Source organism: Protopterus annectens, chromosome 8.part0, assembly GCF_019279795.1.
Source record: "Protopterus annectens isolate FY-2018-M chromosome 8.part0, PAN1.0, whole genome shotgun sequence".
Classification (NCBI taxonomy): Eukaryota; Metazoa; Chordata; order Ceratodontiformes; family Protopteridae; genus Protopterus; species Protopterus annectens.
In genome coordinates, this window is record NC_056741.1 from 1,026,794,441 (window position 1) to 1,026,815,003 (window position 20,563).

General features: G+C 44.4%; 1 protein-coding gene across 1 annotated transcript in view; it reads left to right on the forward strand.

Moving 5' to 3' along the window:
• Positions 1–20,563, forward strand: part of GRAMD1A (GRAM domain containing 1A) — a 1,293,980-nt gene that overhangs the window by 534,629 nt on the left and 738,788 nt on the right. The window lies entirely within an intron of this gene.

Below are 20,563 nucleotides of genomic sequence, written 5' to 3' on the forward strand. Positions count from 1 at the left end.
TTATTCAAGACTGTTCTTGGTACCAAGAAAGGACAAGACCTGGAGACCAATACTAGACCTATCTATTCTAAACACATATCTGGATATACCAAAATTCAAAATGTTGACTCTACAGCAGCCTCTGCCCATGCTGGGCAAGAAGACTTGGCTTGTGACTTTAGACCTAAAAGAGGCATGCCTGCATGTCCCAATCAGACAAACATGCAGAAGATACCTCAGATTCAAAGCTGGCTCAATGCACTACCAATTCTCTGCACTGCCCTTTGGCTTATCTACTGCGCCCAGGGTCTTCACAAAGTGCCTGGCACCAGTAATTGCATTCTGCAGACAAAGAGGAATATGAATATATCCTTACTTGGACGACTGCCTCATTCAAGCAGAGAACAAGGACATTCTGCTACAGTATCTGGCGTTTGTAAAGAGATTTCTAACAGGCCTAGGGTACACAGTCATCGAAAAGAAATCAAAACTAGTACCATCTCAAGAGATAATATTCCTGGGTGCAAGCTTAAATACAACTGCCCAGATGGCTTATCTCACGCCAGACAAAGGCAACTGACTACATATTTCAAACTGTTGGCAACAAAGGCCCAGTTATCTGCAAGAAAAATTCTGCAGGCTTTGGGCTTCATTGCATCCTGCATTCTGCTAATTCCATATGCGAGACTGCATATGAGGAAACTTCAGTGGTTCCTAAAAAGTGTCTGGGCTCAACATTGCTACAGCCTGGAAACAATAATTACCCTCATTCCCTGCCTGCAGCAGGAGTTTCGATGGTGGGCGAAGGCTTGTCACCAGAACAAGGGACAGCCATTCACTTTACCCCCAGCCAGGCAGACATTAACAACGGATGCATCAGATTATGCCTGGGGGGCCCACATGGCAAGAAGATGTATTCAAGGCACATGGTCCACAAACCAAATGCATCTGCATATCAATCAGAAAGAGATGCTAGCTGTTCAGAATGCCCTGACAGCCTTCAAGGACCTACTTCATCCGGGACAACTACTGATAAAGACAGACAACACCACGGTCATGTGGTATATAAACAAGCAGGGAGGCACTCATTCTTACCCCCTTTACAGGCTTGCCATGACTTTGTGGGACACAGCATTGACTTACCAAGTACATCTGCAGGCACAATTCCTGCTAGGAAAGATAAATACTCTGGCAGACGAACTAAGCAGAAACCTCATGGATCCCCATGAATGGAAATTGGATCCACAAGTCTTCAGCATGATAACAAGGAAATGGAGATGCCCGGACATAGATCTATTTGCCTCTCCTCACAACTACCAACTAAAAAGTTTCTGCACAAGGACTTATCACAGAAAAGCATGGAAAGTGGATGCCCTATCTTTCAGCTGGAAAAACTTAGCAGTATATGCCTTTCCTCCACTGCCTCTCCTCCCCAAGGTACTCCTAAAGGTCAGACAAGAGAAGCCAAAGATGATACTGATTGCCCCAGACTGGCCCCGCCAGTACTGGTACCCAATACTAAGGAACTTGTCTCAATGCCCGGCTTGGACCTTGCCTCAAATACCTCATCTACTATCACAACAAAACAACCAGATCCTGCACAGCCAACTAAAGACATTAAATCTGGCAGCATGGCGGATAATGTAGTCATGCAAAACGCACCTCTCACTAAAGCTGTGATGGATGTCATTTTGGAGGCCAGAAGGCTTAGTACCAGAAAATCTTACGCTGGAAAATGGGAGAGATTCTGTGCCTGGAACCAGGCACAAGGAATTGACACAGCTGTATCAAATATTCCTCAAATTTTGCAATACTTAACTGAGATGCTGGACAAAGGCCTATCCTTTTCATCAATTAAAATTCATGCCTCTGCCATGTCGGCTCATTACAATACAGAGCCACCAATCTTTTCTCATCCTTTGTTAAGGCATTACCTCAGAGGAGCCAAAAACTTAAGGCGTCCAATGAGATCACCAGTACCTGCATGGGACCTCAATTATGTTTTGGAAAAACTCACCCTGCCTCCTTTTGAGCCAGCCGCTACAGCTGATATAAAAAATTTTTATCTTGGAAAACAGCTCTGCTCCTAGCAATAACCTCTGCAAGACGAGTCTCAGAGCTACAGGCACTCATGGCTGTGGAACCTTTTATCATTTTTTATCCAGACAGGGTTTCTCTGAGGACAAACCCGACATTTATGCTTAAGGTAGTGTCCAGTGTGGCCGTTAACCCTTAACCAAACTATTCATCTGCCTACTTTTTATCCAAACCCACAGAATAAGGGGAAGAGAATTCTGCATTCTTTGGACATACACAGACAGCTGCTCTTCTACTTGAACAGAACCAAAGCTTTCAGAAACACTGAGCAACTACTAGTGGCATATGCTGCAGGATCACAAGGAAAGGCTATCTCTAAGCACAGTGGATAGGCCACTGCATTCGTTTCTGCTATTCACAACATGGCAAGCCAGTGCCTAAGGGCATCAGGCCACATTCAACCAGAGCAGCAGCCACTTCAGCAGCCTTCCTCAGGGGAGTACCAACCAAAGTCATTTTAGAGGCTGCTACCTGGAGTTCAGTGCACACCTTTACAAAGCACTATCATTTACCACTCTACTCTAAATCCAGGGCAGGCTTTGCCACTGCAGTTTTACAGGGCCTCATAGCCGCTCCTAATGCTGTTTAGCTCCAGCCTCCCAACCATAGCTTTGGGATTCAACCCAAGTGTAATGACTGCAACAGTGAAACATGAAGAACATAGTACAGTTGTGTACACTTACCATAAATGTAGATGTTCGAGTGTATTCACTGTTGCAGTCCAGGTTACCCACCCACCATCCCCCTTATCTTTGCTTGAACTTATCTGCACTTGTCTAATCTATACAACCTATGTGGTGTATTTGCTGTAGATGAAGGTATAATATATATTTGGTGCATATATGTTTTTATTGGCATATTTTTAGCCTACCCTTTTGGGGGCACCTGACATGTGGGGCAAGAAAAACTGAAGAAAATGGCGTCGGCTGCATCTTTTATACCCCTGGCGCACTGACGTCAGGGAAGAGGCGACAGCAACCGACGCTGGACCTAGACTTTGGAATTCAGGCCGACTGAGGGTAGCCTGCCAGCAGGATAACCCAAGTGTAATGACTGCAACAGTGAATACACTCAAATATCTACATTTATGGTAAGTGTACACAACTGTACTTTCTCTGCACTGCCCTTTGGCTTATCTACTGCACCTAGGGTATTCACAAAGTGCCTAGCTCCAGTCATTGCATTTTGCAGGCAAAGAAATTTCAGATATACCCTTAACTGGATGATTGCCTAATTCAGGCAGAAAGCCAGGTCATACTTTTGAATCATCTGGCCTTTGTACAAAGGGTGCTAACTTGTCTGGGGTATACCATAAATGAAAAGAAATCATACCTGGTACCCTGTCAACAAGTTATATTTCTGGGAGCAAGCTTGAATACAACTTCCCAGATGGCTTACCTCATGCCAGAGAAACAAATTCATTTGACAACCTACTTCAAACAAGTGGCCACAGAAATCCTGCTGTCTGCAAGGCAAATACTGCAAGCCGTGGGGTTCATGGCCTCCTGCATTCTTCTAATTCCATATGCAAGACTGCATATGAGGAAACTACAGTGGTATCTAAAAAGCCTATGGTGTCAACATTCTCAGGATCTAGAAGCAATGATTCCTATCATACCTTGTCTACGCCTAGAGTTTCTTTGGTGGGCAGAGGCCTGCCACCAAAACAAGGGACTACCATTCACACTACCCCCTGCTGCCCAAACCCTAACAACAGACGCATCAGAATATGCATGGGGGGCTCACCTGGCCGGAAGTGCATTCAGGGAAAATAGAACCCAAGTCAAATGCACCTGCATGTCAATCAAAACGAAATGTTAGCTGTACAGAATGCTCTCACAGCCTTCAAGGATCACATTCTTCCAGGACAATTAATGGTAAAGACGGACAACACCACTGTTATGTGGTACATAAACAAACAGGGGGCACACATTCTTACCCGCTCTGCAGACTAGCCATGGCATTGTGGAACACAGCCCTGAGTTACCAAGTGCATCTACAAGCTCAATTCTTGCCAGGAAAACTAAATACATCGGCAGACGAACTAAGCAGAAACCTCATGGACCCACACGAGTGGAAACTGGAACCAAGGATTTTCAACATGTTGACAAGCAAATGGAGGAGCCCAGATATAGACCTGTTTGCCTCCCCCCAGAACTATCAATTGGACAAATTTTGCACAAGGACTTCCCACAAACAAGCTTGGAAGGTGGATGCTCTGTCCTTCAGCTAGAAAAACCTATCAGTTTATGCCTTTCCTCCTCTGCCTCTGCTCTCCAAAGTACAACTAAAGATCAAACAAGACAAACCAAGGACGATTTTGATTGCACCAGACTGGCCATGCAAACACTGCTACCCCCTCTTGCGCAGTGTGTCACTGTTGGCCCCATGGCACCTGCCTCAGACTCCTACCCCATTGTCTCAGCAGGAGAACCAGATTCTACACCCTCAGCTTCAAAAGCTGAACCTAACAGGCCTGGCTAATTACCTAATCTCTCCTTTACCATCCCTCAGTAAACCAGTGATGGATATCATTTTAGTGGCAAGGAGGCCTAGTACTAAAAAATCTTATGCTGAAAAATGGAAAAGATTCTGTGCATGGAACCAGTCTCAAGAGATGAGCACAGCACTGCCCAATTTACCTCAGATTTTACAATACTTAACTGAGTTGCTTCACAAGGGCTTGTCTTTGTCCTCCATCAAGATTCACGCCTTAGCCATTTCAGCTCATTATAACACGGAACCTCCCCTCTTCTCTCATCCACTGCTCAAGCAGTTCCTCAGAGGGGCCAAAAATCTACGACCACCCAGGAGAGCCCAACCCTAGCCTGGGACCTTAACTTTGTTTAGGAGAAGCTCACTCTTCTTCTTTTTGAGCCAGCTGCTACTGCAGACTTAAAATCCCTTTCTTGGAAAACAGCTTTCTTTAAGCAATCACTTCAGCAGAAAGGGTATCTGAATTACAGGCCCTCATGGCAATGGAGCCTTTTATCATCTTTCATTCGGACAGGGTGTCCCTCAGGACCAGTCCCTCCTTCATGCCCAAGGCGGTATCCAGTGTGGCCCTTAATCAGTCCATTCATTTGCCAACCTTCTTTCCTAATCCACAGAACAAAGGGGAACGAATACTGCACTCCTTAGATGTGCACAGACAACTTAGATGCTACTTGGACAGGACTAAACCTCAAAAGAAATCTGACCAACTGCTGGTGCATTTGCTGCATGGGTAGAGGGGAAGGCTATTTCAGAGCAAACCATTTCCAAATGGATAGGCCATTGCATTCATTTCTGCAAGAAGCATCATGGAATACCTATCCCACAGGGGATCAGACCCCACTCAACCAGGGCTGTATCTACCTCTACAGCCTTTCTCAGAGGCGTTCCTACCAGGGACATCCTAGAAACTGCTACCTGGAGTTCTGTACATACTTTCACCAAGCATTACCATCTGCCAATTTTTTCTAATTCCAGAGCTGGCTTTGCCACTGCAGTCTTGCAGGGCCTTATAGCTGGTCCTAATGCTATCTAAATTCCTCCTCCCATCCTTTGCTTTGAGAATCTACCCAAATGTGATGACTGCTACAGTGAAGCACGAAGAACATAGTACAGATGTGTACACTTACCATAAATGTAGATGTTCGAGTGTATTCACTGTTGCAGTCCTGGTTACCTTCCCTCCAGCCCCCCTTATTTATTTTGGCTATACCTCTACTCTCCTTTACTATGCTCAAAAGCTTTTTCCTGTATTTGCTTTTTTTGGAGGTATAACAGTGTATATTTATAGATTTAATTACTTCCCATTAGGGGGCACCTGAGATTTGGGGCAAGAAAAACTGATGTAATGCCATCGGCTGCATGTTTTATACCCCTGACGACCTGGCGTCACGGAAGAAGAAACAGCAACTGACGCAGGACCCAAGACTTTTTTAATCAAGCCGACTGAGGGCTACTGCAAGCAGATAAACCTAATGTGATGACTGCAACAGTGAATACACTCTAACATCTACATTTATGGTAAGTGTACACAACTGTACTTTGGTCTTCCCCCACCCCATCTTCACAGGAATCCATGTTTCTGAAGGCCTTCAGGATAGACCCATTTTCTACCTGGGTGTCCCCCCACCCGCCAACGAGCTCATAGAACTCATCTCCAACAGGGTGTGGAAGGACCCGTACACAGTGGAAACAGTCCCTAAAAAGGCAGATAAATTTCTAAGTCCTCCCAAGGATAAGACCTTTTGGAGTAAGGGCTTCCCCGTTGATGCCATCGTGGTGGCCGTAACTACTAAAAAGGAGCTCGCTGAACAGAAATCCATGGTCCATCCACCGAACAGAGAGTCTCAGGCGATTGACCACTTTGGAGAATGCGTGTTTGCCTCACCTACATGTGGACTGAGATCAACCAGTTACATGGGATATTTCATCTGGCTGCAAAAAGATTTGGTGTCAGAGCTCACCACTTCCCTTCCAGAGTTGCTGCCTCCGGGGAGTCTTACATTGGCCTCTCTGAAGCTATCCACTCTAACTTCCGTGGCTAATGCTGCAAGGATTTTGATCTCCAGTGCGTCGGAGGCCACCTCGCGAATGGCAGGCATAGGCATTGCCATTATACGGCATGCCTGGCTTCACCTTTGTGGGTTTGCGAAACCCTTTAAGACATCCTTCACTAATGCCCCTTCAGTTCAACCTTGTTTGGTCCCTCTGTCAAAGAGACCCTCAACGAGCAGGAGGGAAAGACTCTGTTCGCAGTGGGGATCAGGTTCTCTACTCCCCGACAATCCTTTTCCAAGAATTAGAGGGGTAGTAAGAAACTTTGGTTCTGCAGGACACAGTCCTTCTTCCAGTATGCTCTTCAGGAATCCTCTTTTACTGTCCGAGGTAGGGGATTCAATGGCAGATGCCGTCCCAGAGGCAGAGAGAGGCTGCAGAACCTGGGCTCCTAGGAACCCTTCTTGGAGAAGCCCACTCAGTGCTCCTGAGGTGCAGCCCAGCTGTCCTGACCTGGAGGCAGTCGGGGGATGGCTCTCCCTTCACCTACTAGCCTGGACAAGTATCACTTCAGATTAGTGGGTGTTAGAGTATTTCCAGGGGGTACTTTATACCCTTTCTTTTGCCCCCTCCAATTCAAAATTCTCTCCTGGTCATCCTACCCTGCCAAAAGGGAGTTGGCCCATCTCAAGGTCCAAGGCCTTCTTCAAAAAAAAGGCATTCAAGAGGTCTCAACAGGACAACGAGGGTCCAGAAATTACTCTCGCTTTTTTTTGCTGCCCAAACAGACCAGGGACCTGCATCCAATTTTGGACCTCAGTGAACCGAACCTGTCTGTCAAGAAGTCCAAGTTCTGGATGGTCACTGTTCAGTCCAATCTGCCTATTCTGCCCAAGGACATCTGGATGTGCTCGGTGGATCTCAAGGATACGTACTGTCATATTAAAATCGACAGATGCTTGAGGAGATACCTGCGCTTTCGGCTAAGGGCCAATCACTACCAGTTCAGAGCCCTGCCCTTTGGACTCACCACAGCCCCCAGGGTGTTTACCAAGTACATGGCAGTGGTGGCAGCTCATCTCTGGCTGCAAGGATTTTGGGTCTTCCTATACATAGATGATTGGCTCCTCGTGGCCCACATGAGGCATCAACTTGCTATGGCCACCAACTATACTCTCAACCTCTTTCAAGATCTAGGCATCACTATCAACCTGCCCAAATCCAATCTTTCCCGGTGTTAGAGCCTAGAGTTTATCAGGGTTCTTCTGGACACAGTGTCAAAGACTGCAACACTTCCTCTCTGCAGAGTTCAAATACTTCGGGACCAGGTACACCAGTTGCTGACTCTAGATCGTCCCACAGTCCACTTAAACTTGCAGGCACTAGGCACGATGGCGGTGGCTATCCAGTTAGTACCTTTTGCCAGATATAACATGGGGGTTCTGCAGTGGGGGCTGGCTTTTTAATGGTCTGCTCAGTTTCACCCCATGCCCATACCATCAGGATCTCTCAGGTGTGCAGAAATCACCTTGCATGGTGGCTTCAACCTCAGGATCTCATTCTAAGCAGACCCTTCCGTCTTCCCTAACCCAAGGCCACAGGGACCACAGATGCCCCTTTTAGGGTGGGGAGCCATTTTCGGAGAAGGATGGTTCAACGCACATGGTCCCACATAGAGACAAATTGCACATAAATGTCCTGGAGATGAGAGCAGTCCTTCTAACACTGCAAGCCTTTCAGGACTGCCTCACTCTCGGGACTATCAAACAGACAACATGGCTGTGGTCAGGTACATCAACAGGCAGGGTTAACATGGTCTTATCTCCTGCGCAGAGAGTCCATGGGAGTGTGGGAATGGGCGATATCTTCCCAGGCGCTTTCTTCTTGTAATGCACATCCCCAGCAGTTCCAATGTGTTAGCCGAAAAATTCAGCAGATCTATCCTGAGTCTTCACGAGTGGTTCCTGAATCAGTCAGTGGCACGTCAGATATTTGATCATTGGGGTCTTCCTTGCTGGGATCTTTATGCCTCCCCGATCAACCGCAAATGCAGTAATTCCTTTGCCCTGATCCCCCCAATGGGGGATTCACCCAGGGAAGCTCTGGTTCACGATTGGCTGTTGTGACTTCTATACACTTATCCCTCTACTCCCCTCATTCACAAAGTGTTGCGGAAAGGCCATCACCTGAAGACTCATCTCATCCTCATTGCCCCCTTTTGGCCTCATCAGGCGTGGTTCTCCCTGCTTTAGTCTCATCTGAAATATCTTCCCTGGATATTGGATCCAACCCGGATCTCATTTCCCATCCTTGGGGGCTTCCTCTTCCCAATCTCCAGTCTCTTTTTCTAACTGCATGGTTCCTCCAGTTCCAATGATCCTTTAACAATTCAGGCTGCCCTCTCCGGTTAAGAATATTATCTTATCCTCAGAAACCGTCTATCAAGAAAGTGTATTCCAGTAAATGGAAGAGATTTTTTATTTGGGCCAGACAACACAGTCTGGATTCTTTTTCAGCCCATATTCCTGACATATTGTTGTTCTTGGCCTCACTTTTTCATGAAGGGGCTAGTTTCTCCATGATTAAACTACAGTTGGCAGCCATCTCTAATTTCCATTTAAAAGAAAGTCCCACCTTTTCTTCCAGACTGTGTATGGCCTTTCTAAAAAGGGATCTTTCTCTTCAGACCTCCTGTCAAAGATCCCTCCCCACCTGGGATCTAACTCTGGTGTTGCAGTTTTTGACACAAAACCCCTTTGAGCCTGCAGCATCTTGTGATATTAAATTCCTGTCCTGAAAGACAACCTTCTTGGTGGCTATTACTTCTTCCAGGAAAGTTTCTGAGTTGGAGGCTCTCAGCATTAAGCCCCATTTCATGGTCTTCTACAAGGATAGGGTGTCTCTTAGGACTAATCCTTCATTCGTCCCTAAGGTAGCTTCTGAGACCAATCTCAACCATTCTATTTAGCTTCTGTGTTCTTCCCCAATTACTCTAATAAAGGATAATATACGTTGCATTGTTTGGATGTCCATAGACAGCTATGTTTTTATCTTAAGAAGAGTGAATAATTTCAGAAGTTGGATCAACTCTTTGTAGCCTTCTCTCAGGCTAGAAAAGGTCTGGCAGTTACCAAGGTATCGATTTTCCATTGGATTGCCAGCTGTATTTTCCACATTTATGATAGCAGGCACATAGATCTTTCCAGACCAGTTAAAGCTCACTGTACTAGGACGGTAACCACATCTTTTGCCTTCTTGGATAAGCTTTCTTTGGATAAGATTTGCACTGCTGCTACTTGGTCTAATCCCCACACCTTTGTTACACATTATAAGCTGAATTTGGTGTCCAGGAACAGGGCTTTTTTTGGTTCCTCCATGCTCCTGCATATCCTTCCCTGAGGCCTTCCAGAGTTCATAGCAGCTGGGGACTCTGATCCATCGGTGATGAATAATGACATGGCTAGCATCAGATAAAGAGTTGTGTAGTTAACATAACTTAGAATGTGTGCTATCCAGTGTCATTATTCATCACTTTCCCACCCTTCTACCCCCTTCCTTGTGTAGCTTTGGTAGGTATGAAGGGATGTCTTCCTTGGAGGAGGTTTCAGGTTTATAGGCATCTAGACTGCCTATTCTCTATCCAGCAAACTTGATCTGATGGTTGTGAGTCAGCAAGGGTTTATGGGAAGGGGAGGAACTTGAGCTCTGGATCTGTCCTTCAGTTGCCGGCTCTGTTGATGTTGGTTCCAAGATCCATCCGTGATGAATAATGGCACTGTATAGCACAGATTCTAAGTTATGGTAAGTACACAACTCTTTTTTTCCTTTCATGACAGGAAGTTAGGCTTGGTGGTATGTAAGTACACTATCTCCTTCTGGACTTCTAAGGCCATTTTTTTGTTGGTATTCTTTTCATGGCGAGCAGCTGCCCTTTTCTGTTACTGTTCATTCTACCAGAGCAGTGGAGGCTTCTGGTGTTTTTTCAAAGGTCTTGATACTAGACCCTTCTTGGAAACTTCTGCTTGGTATTTTCTCACTTTTACCAAACATTACAAGTTGGATGTCATTTAGAAGGCCAGGGCATGTTTAGCCAGGGCCGTCTTTCATGGGTTTGTGGATGGCTTTGCTCTGGCTTTGTCCTCACTTACTTTGAGTAGATTTTGTAATCTCCCAAGAGTAAAGAATGCTGCAACAGTGATCAGGAAGTTGTTGTGTAAGATCTTACCATAACAGTAGATGTCCTACTTCTCACTGTTGCAGTATTCTGTCCATCTCTCCTCTCCCCTGCTACTTTCTGTTTTCATTTTTCTTGCAGACGCATCCTTCTTACAACCTTTTCTCCTCCTTCTTCCCATCCTGGATGTACATATTATTGTGGTTGCTCTGGCTCTTTTGGGACACTTCAGTTCTGAGGATTAGGCGCCCATATGTCACATATGTACCTTTCACCTTGCATGTAGGACATATGTCCAGATAAAAAATACCCAAATCAGCCAAAGGTCACCCAGTAGGAAAAAAGTAACTGCAGTGTATTTTTTAATATAGGACATATGTCTAATGTACAACACCTAGATGGTGTAAAGTGTAAAAACTTTGGTATACTGGCCAGATATTCTGTTATCCTCAGCAGGATATTCCTAGAGTAAAGAATACTGCAACGTTGAGAAGTAGGACATCATCTGTTGTGCTTTTTTTTCCCAAGTGGTACATCTGAAAAGATACCCACACAATCTGTGATTAAAAGTAATAGATGCTACTGCTGCTATTCCCGTTTCCATTTTTCTGATTCACTGTGTTAAGTATCATCCATGAATATAGTGTCATCTTCAGGCATAAGTACTTTGGAACATAGTGCTTCAGCTTATCCGCAGATGTTCTTCGTGTTTCACTGTTGCAGTTATCACACTTGGGTTGTCTGCCTGCAAGTAGCCCTCAGTTGGCCCGAATACCAGAGACTTAGTATTTTTGCATCGGGTGCTGTCACTCCAGGACTGACGTCAGGTCGTCAGGGGTATAAAAACAGGCAGCCGATGCCATTACATCAGTCTTTCTTGCTGAGGAGCCTGAAACAGAAGCAGTTCGCACGAGTGCTGGTCAGCCGCTACCTGAGTTTTCTTTTCTGAATTGAATCATCCTGAGGTCTTCTAAAGCTAATTACTCTGTTGGTGATCCTTTTTTCTTGCGCTAACCGATGTCAGAAAAAGTTGTCAATTGTCTCGCCTGTGGAAAGCAAATACCACATTGAGATTTCCATTCTTACTGCGTCACCTGTTTAGGCCCAGACCACGAAGTAGCTCGCTGTCAGTTTTGTGCTTTGTTCAACCCCCGATCTATTCGTCGTTGAGCCCTTATTGTCGTTAAATACTTTCGCTGTCAATCTCTGTATTCCGAAATGGCTTTGGTAAGCCATCCAACTACCGATCTTCCGAAAAAAAGGAAGGATAAAGACAGAGACAGACCGCACAGGTCCAGAACTGCCAACAATGCTTCCATTAAGCTAGTCGCCAGTTCGCTGGTAAACAGGGAGGCGCCTTCGCAGCCCCTTATGCCCGCTTTGATGGATTTGCAGGCTGCTACTGAAACCCGTTCGGAGTCCGGTATGCCGCGAGACTCTTCTTTGACTACAGAACCTGTTGATGTCTCTACCTTGGATGGGTCCGGAGCCACTGTGCAGGCAACGGCTTCAGAGGAAGTTCTTCGCATTACCAATATTCAACACAAACCGATGACGTCTTTCGTGTCTTCAGTTCTGTCTAAAACTACCAAATTTCTAAGGCCAAGAGTACGAGCTATGCCTAAAATACCGGCAATCCAAACTCAAGCACCTGCTTCCTTGCCACAACATCAAATGCTTAAAATGGCAGAAGACCTGATTATGCTGATTAGGGGAAACCAGCCTTCCCCTGCTAAGAGAAAAATGGGGCATATCCCCACCAGCTTTAACAGAACAAGACTTCGACAACTCTGAGGTTTCTGAATGTAAAGACATGCCTTTATCTGCTTATGAGGATTCAGATGCAGAGGAATCTATTCCCTCTGCTTCCCCTCCAGAGGATTTTTCTTTTGGTGAAACCCTACATACTTGAAGAGAGCATTTCCACTGGGAATGCCAGAATTGTCCTCAGTCCAAAAAGAGACTCAGAGAATTTTATATTTGCCACAACACAGACCTTTAGCAATCCCTCCAGTTCTGGATGTTGTGGATGATGTCTTTATGGAATCCAGTCTAACTCCTGATACTTTAGCCCCTGCTCCAAGGAAGACAGACAGGTACTACACAGTCCCTGACTCTCACAAATTTCTTTTAAAAAATCCTACTGCTGACCCAGAGGTCATTTCCCAAGGGCATAAAGGTATAAAAGCAACTACAGCTACGAATCCCACCCCTTCAGACAGGGATTCCCGAGATTTAGACAGATGGGGTAAAAAGTGTACACTTCTGAAACTCTTGCCATTAGGGCATTGAATTGCCAGTTTCATATGCTGAAATACCAGCAACATATTATGTAACTTGTTAAGCAAAAATTATCTACCTTTACAGACTGTGCAGAAAATAAAGAATTACAGGAGCTTATGCATTCTGCAAGCCAACTCAGCAAGCATACATTGCAATGTGGCTTTTATTTGCCCTAGAAGCATCTTGCAGGGCAACAGTCACTGATTCTGTACTGAGAAGTCATGCTTCGCTTAAGGAGCAGACCTTGCCAGACCATGTCAAATCAAAATTACTAGACGCTCCTTTGAACAAGGACAATCTGTTTGGCACCAAAGCAGAAGAGGTTCCAAAAAAGATGGAAGAAAAAGCTAAGTCTATGCAGACAATCAAAGATTTTTTGCAAGTGCAGCCTTCATCATTCAGTAGGCATTGCCCATCAAAACATTGGTCCTTTCCAGCTCCTCAAGGCCATCTCAAACTAGACCCAGAGGAAACAGATCCCTCAGATTACAGTCTCAGGGTATGCAGAGATCTAAGCGATGGAGTACCTCCACTTCTAAAACAGGGAGTGCTAAGCCACCTCCTTATGGAAAGAATTCACAATGACTTCTCAACTCCACTCCTCACCTCTGCCCAATTGCTCGTGCCCCTAGGAGGAAAACTTGCCCATCATGCAAAAAACTAGACCTCCATCACCAAATACCGATAGGTCCTCAATATTGTATCCCAGGGGTACAAATTTTACTTCCACTCACTGCCAACCCCAAAATGGTTCTCAGACCTTCCTCCAAACCAGTGGGCAGAGGCACAAAACCAAGTTCAATCCCTGTCCTCCATAAGGGCAATTCAACCTGTTCCTGCAGGACAGATAGGTCAAGGATTTTATTCCAGACTTTTCCTGGTACCCAGAAAAGAGGGCACTTGGTGCCCAATCCTAGATCTTTCCATTCTAAACACCTTCCTGGTGGTACTAAAATTCAAAATGCTCACCCTTCAGCAGCTTTTTCCTATGCTGTCCAAAGATGCCTGGTTAGCCACCCTAGACCTAAAAGAAGCCTATGTGCACATCCCTATCAGGGACTCATGCAGGAAATATCAATGTTTCCGGGCAAAACCTATGCATTATCAGTTCTCTGCACTTTCCTTTGGCTTATCCACTGCTACCAGAGTCTTCACAAAATGCCTGGCTCCAGCCATTGCCTATTGCAGACAGAGAAAGATTCACATTTACCCATACTTGGACAATTGCCTGATTCAGGCAGACAGTCAGGAAAAGCTGTTGCAGCACCTGACATTTGTAAAGAACCTTCTAACCTCCCTGGGGTACACTATCAATGAAAAGAAATCAAAACTAGTCCCCAGTCAAAAGATTGTATTCCTGGGAGCAAGCTTGGACACAGCATCCCAGATGGCATTCCTTACTCCAGAAAAACAAGTCTGTCTGACAGGCTACCTCACTCAAATGGCCACCAGAACCCAGCTATCCTCAAGGAAAATCCTGCAGGCCCTAGGGTTCATGGACCCTTGCATTCTACTAATTCCATATGCCAGACTGCATATGAGGAAACTTCAGTGGTACTTAAAAAGTCTTTGGTGCCAACATTCTCAGGACCTGGAAACTGTCATACCCGTCATACCTTGTCTAAGGACAGAGTTTCTGTGGTGGGCAGCAGCATGCAACCACAACAAGGGACTTCCCTTTACCCAGCCCCACGCTGACCAGACCCTAACCACAGATGCATCAGACTATGCCTGGGGGGCACATCTGGACGACAAGTGCATTCAGGGCCACTGGAGCCCAAGTCAGATTCATCTGCACATCAACCAAAAAGAGATGCTAGCTGTTCAGCACACTTTGACAGCTTTCAGATCCCTTCTCTCACCAGGACCCCTGCTAATAAAAACAGACAACACCACAGTTATGTGGTACATCAACAAGCAGGGGGGAACCCACTCTTACCCACTCTGCAGGCTAGCCATGGCCCTGTGGAACATGGCCTTGGACATGCATATTCATCTGCAAGCTCAATTCCTGCCAGACAAACAAAACTCTCTGGCAGATGACTTAAGCAGAAATCTCCTAGACCCACGTGAGTGGCAATTAGACCCCAGCACCTTCAGCCTTCTAACCCAGAAATGGGGGACCCCAAAGGTGGACCTTTTTGCCTCCCCCTACAATCACCAGCTCAGCAAATTCTGCACCAGGACACCTCACAGCTGGGCCTGGAAAGTGAATGGCCTGTCCTTCCAGTGGGTAGACCTTTCAGTCTATGCATTTCCCCCTCTGCCTCTTCTCACAAGAATATTACTCAAGATAAGACAGGACATACCAAGGGCAATCCTGATTGCCCTGGACTGGCCACGCCAGCACTCGTACCCACTACTGTGCAGCCTGTCACCTGTGCCACCATGGCACCTACCCCAGATCCCAACCTTCCTCACTCAGCAGGAGGGACAGATCTTGCATCCGCAACTGCAAATCCTGAATCTTGCAGCCTGGCTTATTCCTTGAATTCTCCCCAGTGACCACCCTAAGCAAGCAGGTGCTGGACGTCATTCTTGAAGCCAGAAGACACAGTACAAGGAAATCCTATGCTGATAAGTGGAAAAGGTATTGTTCCTGGATTCAGTCTAAAGGAGAGGACACAGCACTGCCCTCCTTACCTCTAATCCTGGATTACCTAGCAAATCTACTCCACAGAGGCCTATTCTTCTCCTCCATTAAGAGCCATGCCTCTGCCATCTCTTTCACCCTCTCATCAAACAGTTCCTGAGAGGGATAAACAACTTAAGGCCACCAAGGAGAGCCCCCACCCCTGATTAAGACCTTAACTTTGTACTGATAAAGCTCATGCTACCCCCCCCCCCCTTTGAGCCTGCAGCGTCAGCAGAGTTAACATTCCTCTCTTGAAAAACAGTCTTGCTTCTGGCCATCACTTCAGCTAGAAGAGTGTCTGAGCTGCAAGCACTTATGGCTGTGGAATCCTTCATTATATTTCATGCTGACAGGGTCTCCCTCAGGACTAACCCTTCCTTTATGCCTAAAGTGGTGTCCAGCGTGGCTGTCAACCAATCTATCCATTTGCCAACCTTCTTCCCTAATCCTCAAAATAAAGGGGAAAGAATCCTGCACTCCTTGGATGTGCACAAACAGCTCAGATTCTACCTTGATAGGACTACGCTTTTCAGTAAGTCTGACCAGTTACTAGTCAGCTTTGCACCCTGGGCAGAGGTCAAGGCCATTTCAAAACAAACAATTTCCAAATGTATAGCACACTGTATCCATTTCTGCTACAAACACCATGGGAAAACAACCCCTCAGGAAGTCAGAACTCATTCCACTAGGGCAACTTCTACCTCTACAGCATTCCTCAGGGGAGTCCCTACCAGGGACATTCTGGAAGCTGTTACCTGGAGTTCTGTACACACCTTCACCAAGCATTACCACCTGCCTATCTTTTCTAAGTCCAGGGCGGGTTTTGCAACATCAGTCCTGCAGGGCATACTAGGCAGCCCCAACTTTTCTTGACTGCCTCCACCCATTCTTCAGCTTTGGGAATTAACCCAAGTGTGATGACTGCAACATTGAAACACGAAGAACATAGTACAGTTGTGTACACTTACCATAAATGTAGATGTTCGAGTGTATTCACTGTTACAATTATGGTTTCTCACCCTCCAGCCTCCTTGTCTGTCTCTCTCCCCTCTCTGTGTATTACTCACACTTACAGGGCTATTGGTATTTACTTTTTACTGGTGGTGTTTTTCCCACCATAAGTTAGCTTCATATTTGGTAGACTCCTGACATTTGGGGGAAGAAAAACTGATGTAATGGCGTTGCGTTGGCTACCTGTTTTTATATCCCTGACGACCTGACGTCAGTCCTGGAGCAGCAGCAACCAATGCAGAAATACTAAGTCTCTGGTATTCGGGCCGACTGAGGGCTACCTGTAGGCAAATAACCCACGTGTGATAACTGCAACAGTGAATACACTCGAACATCTACTACATTTATGGTAAGTGTACACAACTGTACTTTTTGCATTATTTACAACTACCTTTCCATCAGTTTCACTTTTGATCTTACTCACTTCATGCATATTTGATACCATCCCTCTGTATTTTCTATTCACCATCCTTCTGTTTGCAGTATCGCCTTGCATACTGCATTTATTGCAGTGTTCTCCAGCAGTCACAGGCACGAAATGCCTTGTGGCAATGAAAACATGTTTACTTCTTTTTGTTTTTACTGATTATGTTTTTAGTAGTGAGCTCAGCCAAGTCCTTTTTCAGCTCAGTAGCTTCTCTTGCAGCAACTTCTGTGGGCACAGGAACACACAAGGCCTTGTGTAAATGTATTCTTTCTTTAAATACAGTCTTTTATGGATACTTCCATTATACGTACCACATACAAGTCTCAGTCACTTAATGTTTCAGTTACTGTCCTTCTGAAGTGACAATGTCTTGCCAGTCTACCCAAGTCGAATATGTAGCCAGATATACTTCTGCCATTTGATCCTCGGTGTGAAATCGATACTGTTCTGCATTAACTCCTTGTATGATAACTCCTTTTCCTTATATGATAACTAAACTGCTTTGTGCTACTGCTGACTGATGATATTTTATGTATAATTATTATTTTTCATCACTTGTTGATACTGGTACAATAATGCTGATTAATATATTTCTATTTATACATCTCTGAATGAATTCATCTGGCAATCAACAAAATTCTTGCTTTTATGTATATATTCTGTATATATTACTGTAATCACTATATGTAACACTGTAGCTACTTTTGTACCGGTTAATGTTTAATATTTTTTGTATCTGTGTTCTTGTCGAAGCTTTTCTCCCCGAGCCTCCACTGTAAATGGGCTCTTTTAGGGCAGTTGACTTTTCCGGTAAACAAATGCAATAAATAAATAAAATAAATAACTAGTGGTTTTCCTTATGTATGGTTTTGCATAGTCTCTCTAATCTTTGCATAGAGTTTTGATTTAAGCTTCTCTAGTACTTTCAAGCTGTGCAGCAACCCTTATGTTTCAGAGAGCATATGAATTAAATCTGTGTACCTCCATTACTATTAAAGTCAAAATACCACTGTAAGAGCTGCCCACTCTTCAGCAGAAACATCTGAAGCCTCCATAAAGCCATCATAGTCTGCCATGTTGTGGCAGTTTCACCACTGATGCATTGACATCTTGCCCTATCTAAAGCGCTTACTCATGTAGTCTATTAGCTTATTATACATAATTTATGCTTCTTTCATGCAAGTTGTAGGCAAGCCAAAAGTTTCTTGTTTAAAAAAATAAATAAATGTCACACTGCATTCCTTTATGTCAGTAGTATGAATCGCATAACCGCATGAGGTTAACCGCAGTTAGAAAAGTGCCACCAGTAATGAAAAAAAAGCCATTGGTATTCAAAAAATGTGTCTGTGATCAAATTAAAGAATATAACAATGGCCACAGTAATGTGGCAGTAAAGTGCACCAACCTTTTCACACACTTAGCTTGTATCCACCATAGCTTCTTTACAGTCTGTATACAGTTTACATGTCCAGTTTTGATACAATTGCCTCTTGTAAAACAGATTCTCTGTCGTTTCTAATTTAAACCAATGCCAAACTGAAATTCAAGAGGGGTCAGCTTGAATCACATACTGGGAACTGCAGTAAATTTATAATTATTAACTTTTTATTTTCAGACTTTTTAAAGTATCATAGCTGTAGTGTAGCTTATGCTTGTCTTACCTTGAACTGATTGATGCAGAGCTGCTGCAACCTAATGCTAACAGTGAAACCACAAGTGGATTGTAGTTGTTTGAAGCTGCGTACTAGTAGCAGTGCTGTGGGAGAAACAACATAGTAAAGTATTCCCATGCCCACTAGAAGCATGGAACTGAACTGGAGATGATCTTTGACTTTTAGTTATTCCAGTTCGGAACTGAAAATGCGATAAATTGCCTAAGCCATTGTTATGGAGTTCTCCGTATATAAAGGCTTTCAGTTTTTCCTGGTTAGGGGTCGCCACAGCGGAACTCCTGTCCACTAATGATTGGCAGTGGATTTTTACGGTGCCGAGTTGCCAGCCCGATGCTCAACCTTCGAAGAAGCCATGCCCATTCATGCATGCACCTACCTGCATGTCTTTAATGTCACTCGACAACGGGGAGGACATGCAGACTCTTGTACTTATGTCACCACTTTCTGTAATATTGCTTGTATAAAGTTGCCCTCATATAGGTTCATAGGTTAGTACTAGGCTAACTGCCCTCATGGGTCATTTTAAGCCTAGCCAATTATCCCATGTGAAATTCAAACCCTGCACCTTGCATCTGCAAGGTAAACAACTTAACCATTATGCCAACCTCTCACATATGATGTACCTTTTTATCCCATTTTCCCCTGGAATATGCTTGCACATATAGCCTGTATTCATCGTCAGCACATTTCCAATTTATATTATTGCACCGCACAGCTATATAGTAGCCTACATTCACCAGGCGAGAGGGAGAGGAAGACACTTTGAGCATTGCAGAAAATGTGTACCCTGCTGCAGCCATGTTGTCACATATAGGCCAAGTTTTGGCTCCCCAATATCTAGATGAGCCTTATACTCATTGGATAATGTTCTGAGTATTGTAATAGTGTCAGTTAGGAAGCATTCAGGCTGCAGTCTGTCAAGCTTTGCATTTAGTGTTTTCTGCATTTAAATAACTGTATATATCAATTTTTTTTATTTTGCAAAGCCTCTGTGCTTTCTATACAAAATCTAGTGTAGGGCTTCATTCCCATCTGTAAATATGCTGTGACTGTAAAGGTCACATCATCCTGAAGTAAAGAAAAAAAAAGCTGATTAAAAAAATTATTTTACTTTTAAGCTGAGAAATATCAGAATATTTGGGATCATGGGTATGGCAGCAAATCTTCTGAATCAGTAGATGGTAGTGGGTGCAGCCTTTCTTTAAAATCATTGATTTGTATGTATGTTTTAATAGCTGACATTTTGAGTGGGCAGAAAGCAGTAGCTAAGCATATTGTGAGCAGTGGTGGTCAACTGTCTGTACTTAGTAGATAAGTGTTAACCAATACTCTGAACTCTGTTGAGATACCATCTTGATGCCCCTCACCTCTGTCATTGTTTCAGACCTATTTCTCCCCCTACATTTCTAAACAAACTTGCACTCTTTTCTTGAAAACATGTTTAGCAGTTTGCCTTTCCTGTGTTGATATATTACGTTCAAGCATATAGGATATGATAACATTTTTTTTTTAATGGTAACATTTCTTGTCTTTTGGAAAAATGCACGGACAGTACGTCAGTGAAAGTTCCTGAGAGGAAACTGGGCTGAGTAAAGTACTAGTCTTACTGACAGTTTTGTGATTATATGTCTAGTTTTGTCTGTTGTGAAGTTTGAGTGGCCTTGGGTTCCCCAAAAAGTTTTGAAGTTCACAGTATGTGACAATCTGCCACTGAACTTGAAACTAATATCTGGCTTCACTAAAATGTCATAATGCCATTCGGCTTTATTTCAGTAAGCATGCTTTATTGAGCTTTT